We start from the raw sequence: 6,866 nt of genomic DNA on the forward strand, positions 1-6,866 counted from the left end.
ATGTAACAAACCTGCACGTTATGCACATGTACCCTAGAGCTTAAAGTATAATAATAATAATAAATAAATTTAAAAAAAAAGAAAAAGAGAGATCCAAAGAAGCATAATCAGAAACGACATAGATGACATTATAGCCAATCTCTTCAGAGTCTATTATGAACACCTCTATGCACAGAAACTAGAAAATCTAGAGAAAAATGAAAAAAAATTCTGGAAACAAACAACCTCCCAAGATTTAATCAGAAGGAAATTGAAACCCTATTCAGAATAATATTGAGTTCTGAAATTCAATCAATAATAAAAATTCTGCTAACCAAAAAAAGCCTCAGACCAGATGGATACACAGCTGAATTCTACAAGATGTACAAAGAAGAGATGGTACCAATTCTACTGAAACTTTTTCAAAAAATTAAGGAGGAAGAACTCCTTCATAACTCATTTTATGAAGTCAGCATCACCCAGATACCAAAACCTGGCAAAGACACAACAAAGAAAGAAAATGAGAGGCCAATCCCTGATTAACATAGACAGGAAAATCCTCAACAAAATACTAGCAAACCAAATCTAGGAGCACATCAAAAAGTTAATTCACCATGATCAAGTAGGCATCATTCCTGGGATGCAAGATTAGTTGAACATACACAAATCAATAAATGTAATTCATCACATAAAGAGAATTGAAGACAAAAACCACATGATCATTTCAATAGATATGAAAAAAGCTTTTAATAAAATCCAAGACCTCCTCATGATAAAAACCCTCAACAATCTAGGCATCAATGGACAATACCTCAAAATAATAAGAGTCATCTATGACAAACCCACAGCCAATATCATACTAAATGGGCAAAAGCTGGAACCATTCCCCTTGAGTACTAGACTAAGACAAGAACATCCAGTCTCACCACCCCTATTCGAAATAGTTCCAGAAGTGCTAGCCAATCAGGCAAGAGAAAGAAATAAAAGGCAACCAAATAGGAAAAGAAAAATTCAAACTACCTCTCTTCATGGATGACATGATTCTATAACTAGAGAACCTGAAAGATTCTGCCAAAAGGATCCTGGAATAAACTACTTCAGTATAGTCTCAGGATACAAAATCAATGTACAAAAATCAGTAACATTTCTATAAACCACAATAATATTCAGGCTGAGAGCCAAATCAAGAACACAATCCCATTTACAATAGCCACATAAAAAAAAAAAAAAACCCAAGAATACAGCTAACTAAGGAGGTGAAAAATCTCTACAAAAAGAACCACAATACTGCTTAGAGAGATCATACATGACACAAACAAATGGGAAGACATTCCATGTTCATGGATTAAAATAATCAATATCATTAAAATGGCCATACTGCCCAAAGAAATATACAGGTTCAAAGCTGTTCCCATCAAACTACCAACATCATTTTTCACAGAATCAGATAAAAGAAACTATTCTAAAATTCATGTGGAACCAAAAAAGCCTGAATAGCCAAAGCAATCCTAAACAAAAACAAAAAAAAAGCTGGAGGTATCTCATTACCCACCTTCAAAGTATACTGTAAAATTACAATAACTTAAACAGTAGCATACTGGTACAGAAACAGACACATAAATCAATGGCACAGAATAGAGAACCCAGAAATAAAGCCACACACCTACAGCCATCTAATCTTTGACAAAGTCAACAAAAACAAGTCATGGGGAAAGGACTCCCTACTCAATAAATAGCGCTGGGATAGCTGGCTAGCCATATGCAGAAGAATGAAACTGGACTCCTGCCTTTTACCATATACAAAAATTAAATCAGGATGGATTAAAGATTTAAATGTAAGACCTCAAACTATAAGAATCCTAGAAAAAAAACCTAGGAAACATCATTCTGGACATTGGTCTTGGTAAAGAATTTATGACTAAGTCCTCAAAAGCAATTAGCACAAAAACAAAAATTGACAAATGGGACCTAATTAAATGAAAGAACTTCTGCACAGCAAAAGAAACTATCAACACAGTGAACAACCAACCTACAGAATGGGAGAAAATATTCAAAACTATGCATCTGATAAAAGTCTAATATCCAGAATCTATGAAGAATTTAAGCAATTGAACAAGCAAAAAAGAAATAACACCATTAAAAAGTGTGTGTCATGTTTACTAGTAGGTGTCAATTTGATTGGATTGAAAGATGCCCAGATGGCTGGTAAAGTATTGTTTCTGGATGTGTCTGTGAGTGCGTTGCTAGAGGAGACTGAGATTTGAGTCAGCGGACTGGGAACAGAAGACCCATCCTTAACGAAGTTGAGCACCATCTAATTGGCTGCCAGTGCAGTTAGAATAAAGCAGGTGGAAAAATGTGGGGTGACCTTGCTTGCTTCTTTATCCTGTGCTGGATGCTTCCTTCTGCTCCTCCTGCCCTTAAACATCACACTCCAGGTTCTTCAGTCTTTGGACTCTGGGACATGCACCGTGACTTGACAGGAATGGCACTGTTGGCTTCCCTCATTTTGAGGCTTTCGGATTCAGACTGAGCCACTACCAGCTTCTCTCTTCCCCAGCTTGCAGATGGCCTATCATGGGATTTCATCTTGTAATAAACTCCTATAGGATACACACACACACACACACACACACACACACACACACACAAAAACATGTCCTATTAGCTCTGTCCCTCTGGAGAACCCTGACTGACACAGTGGGCAAAAGACATGAACAGACACTTCTTAAAATAAGACAAGCAATCAACAAACATATCCACATCACTAATCATCAGAGAAATGCGATTCAAAACCACAATGAGATACCCTCTCACACAAGTCAAAATGGATATTACTAAAAAGTCAAAGACAACAGATGCTGGCAAGGCTGCAAAGTAAAGGGAACACTTATACACTGTTGGTGGGAGTGTAGATTACTTTAGCCATTATGGAAAGCAGTTTGGAGATTTCTCAAAAACCTTAAAACAGAACTACCATTTGACCCAATAATCCCATTACTGGGTATATATCCAAAAGAAAATAAACTGTCTACCAAAAGACATATGCACTCATATGTTCATCACAGCACTATTAGCAATAGCAAAGGTGGCTGTGCGCGTTGGCTCACACCTGTAATCCCAGCACTTTGGGAGGCCAAGGCAGGCGGATCACCTGAGGTCGGGAGTTGGAGACCAGCTTGACCAACATGGAGAAACCCCATCTCTACTAAAAATACAAAATTAACTGGGTGTGGTGGCCCATGCCTGTAATCCCAGCTACTCGGGAGGCTGAGGCAGGAGAATCCCTTGAACCCGGGAGACAGAGGTCACGGTAAGCTGCGATTGTGCCATTGCAATCTAGCCTGGATGATGGAGCCAGACTCTGTCTCAGAAAATAATAAAATAAAATTAAAAAGAAAATGGCAAAGGCATGGAATCAATCTAGGTATCCATCAACAATGGATTGGATAAAGAAAATTTGGCACATATGCACCATGGGATACTGTGTAGCCACAAAAAAAAATAAAATCATCTCTTTTGCAGCAACATGGATGCAGGTAGAGGCCATTATCCTAGGCAAATTAACGCAGGAACAGAAAACCAAAAGCAGATATTCTCACTTATAAGTGGGAGCTAAACATTGGGTATTCCTGGACATAAAGATGGCAACAATAGACACTAGTGACTACTAGAGGGAGGACAGAAAGAGGGGATCAACGATTGAAAAATAAAGTAATGGGTACTAAACTCAATACCTGGGAGATGGGATCAATCATACCCAAACCTCAGTATCGTACAATATACCCATGTAACAAACCTGCACATGTACCCCCTGAATCTAAAATAAAAGTTAAAATTATTCTTTAAAACGATGAAAGAGCAGAAGGAATGAATTATCCATTCAGGTTCATAAAAATACGTTTTCTTTTTTCAAAGTGGAAAAATATTTTTAACTATTTGTTTATGTGTATTTATGTTTTCATTTGTCATACATTATAAAATTAGAATTTGGGTCCCACTCAAAGCCTTTGTTCCCAATTCTAAGAATAAATCAAATTTCAGACTGTTATAAATGAATTCAGGCCCAGCTTGTCTCTTAGCTCGTCTTCCTCTCATTCAATTTGTTGTCCATCTGCAGATTCAAATTTTGCTGAAAATTATAGCGCAAATTCTAATCTTCAGCAAAAGAAATTTAAATAGTTCTTGCCCGGTACTTTGGGATTCAGGAGATTATCTCTGACCTCAAGTCTCACAAATCACAACAAGGCTTTGGTCTTAATCCTGAGACTTGGGTGCCCACTGTGAATCATCTTTTAACAACAGTTTATACATCATCCCTGACCAACAGCTAATGTATCCATTGTTTTCCAAACCAAATGGCTGCAACAAAAAGGAGGTACATTTGTCCAGGCAACTAAAAAGTCCAGAGGTAATGCTGTTCTTAGGCATCACACAAGCCAAGGTTTACTATATCCTTAAGAGTTTTGTCTTCATTTCTCTGCAAATTTCCAGTTCTGCCCATCGTCTTCTGTCAGACTTTTCCTTAACATCGTTTCCCTCATGGTATCAAAACTGGCTGCAATAGTGCCAAAGAAGGAAGAGATCATCTGCATTGCAGCCATCTTAGTAAAAGTCCTGACATTCACTGTGGGACTACTAGAGGGAGGACAGCAGGAGGGGGTCAAGGTTTGAAAAACCAAGTAATGGGTACGATGTTCACTACCCGGGAGATGGGATCGACCATACCCCAAACCTCAGCTTAGGTCGTGGACTGTATGCTAATTGTGTTTCATTTTAGTTCTTTAGCTTTTTATCTTAGTTATCTGCCTTCTTACTCATGCTATTTAGCACTGGATCTCATCTTGTTCTTTCCAACCCTCTGCTAAGGATCTGGGTCCTGGGTCTATTGGCTAACTTTCCTAAAGGCAACTCTCTGGGCTTTTGACCTTCAAACATCACTTGATTTCCTCTTGACTCTGCCCCACAAATCTCCCAGGACGCCCTCTTTAAGCCCCAGTGCTTCCATTTTCTTTTACCATACTGTTTTGTCTACCCTGACCTGCTTGTCGGATCGATACCATCAGCTCATGTGGCTAAGTCTGTTCACAGGCCAAGCGTCAGGTCTAACCCCAGCTCCACACTCTCTATTCCACCTGTCAGTTTGTCAGGTGCTGCTGGGCCAAATCCAAGGTATTTTTTTTTTTTTTTTTAATTCTCAGCACTATACATTTAGAAAGAGGTAGAAATCTAATGAAAAGATAAAGAAAGCTACTCAAAACAATTTACCGATAATATTTTGAAAAATGCTGATTAAGATTTTCTTCTGGAAAGAACAATAGGAATTACAGAGTGATCTAAGAAGATTAATTTTATTTACTAGTAACATTTTGAGCAAAGTATTTTCAAATAAATATGTTTAAGGTGGTAAAAGTAGAATGCTACTGAATAACTTTTCAGATTCATAACAAATAGAACAGGGTTTAGAATAGGTTTAAATCATTTGCACATAGCTCATCTGTTTATTCAAGTCCATACTTCTAGTGTTTGAGAACAGCTTGTTCCTTTTTTACCGTCTTAAACGTCTCATCTGCAGACTCATGTATAACATTAAGCTGCTTTAAAATATTTTCACCCCTTTTTAAATGGTTCAAAAATAAATTTTATGCTGTGTCTCATCTGGCTGAGTATAAATTATGAATTGACCAAAGCCAAAATTATAACATTTTATGGACCAGGAACTAGCCTTTGGAAGCAGAATTACATGAGTGGCTGAGGTACACTAAGCCGTCAGCCTTCCATTCCTGAAGATTGTGTCTCCCCATAGAGGTATTTCCTCCTAAAATATTGCTCTCTTATATCTTTCATTAAAAGTAAAAAGGCCCAAAATAAAAACCCCTCCAGACTCAAAAATAATGTACTATGGTGACTGGCTCTTTCAAAACAGTGCAATCCTTCCGTTTGAGGTCCTCCATGTTGCTCACATTAGTGATTGATAAACTTCTAATTAAACTAATTGGGTGTTTGTGATTACACATTTATTTATGTTCCTTCTTAACCTGATATATCTGTATCAAGAACAAAATACGGCTGTTTTCAGAAAAAAATAAAGAGAAATAGAATTTTAGGTCCCCCCAAATCTTGAAGATTTTCAAATGCAACCATACATCTGAAAGATTTTCAAAGATATTTCTAAAAATGATTTTACTGTTGAAATGTGCATATAAAAGTTTTCTATTGGCTCCCAGAGATAAAATCTGTGTCTTTTTAAAAATCATGTACTAGGCTGCACATGGTGGCTCACACCTGTAATCCCAGCACTTTGGGAAGCCAAGGCAGGCAGATCACCCAGGGCCAGGAGTTCAAGCACTCAGTCCCTTAGTGCTTCTCATTATCTCCCTGACATCAAAACCAAAAATCCGTTGCTATTTATATTAGCAGTGGTTTTCTTTTGGCATATAAATATTTTTCTATATTCATAGTTTTTGTTTGACTTGTTTCACTTTGTTTTGTTTTTAACAGAAGAGCCTTACTCTGTTGCCTAAGCTATAGTACAGTGGTACAATTATAGCTTACTATAGTCCTGAACTCCTGGGCTCCAGTAATCCTCCTGCCTCAGCCTCTGGAGTAGCTGGGATTACAGGAGTTCGAGACTAGCCTGGCCCAGACCCAGGAGTTTGAAACCAGCCTTGCCAACATGGCAAAACCTTGTGTCTACTAAAAAAAAAAAAAAAAAAAATTAGCCAGGTGTGGTTGTACACGCCTGTAATCCCAGCTACTCCAGAGGCTGAGACATGAGACTCATTTAAGCCTGGAGGCAGAGGTTTCAGTGAGCTGAGATCGTGCCACTACCCTCCAGTCTGGGCAACAGAGCGAGACCCTGTATAAAAATAAAATAAAATAAAATA

General features: G+C 37.9%; 1 long non-coding RNA gene across 1 annotated transcript in view; it reads right to left on the reverse strand.

Moving 5' to 3' along the window:
* LOC105530359 overlaps positions 1–6,866 on the reverse strand; it is a 107,980-nt gene that overhangs the window by 59,043 nt on the left and 42,071 nt on the right. The gene's annotated exons all lie outside the window — the stretch shown is intronic.

Source organism: Mandrillus leucophaeus, unplaced genomic scaffold, assembly GCF_000951045.1.
Source record: "Mandrillus leucophaeus isolate KB7577 unplaced genomic scaffold, Mleu.le_1.0 Scaffold814, whole genome shotgun sequence".
NCBI classification, from domain to species: Eukaryota; Metazoa; Chordata; class Mammalia; order Primates; family Cercopithecidae; genus Mandrillus; species Mandrillus leucophaeus.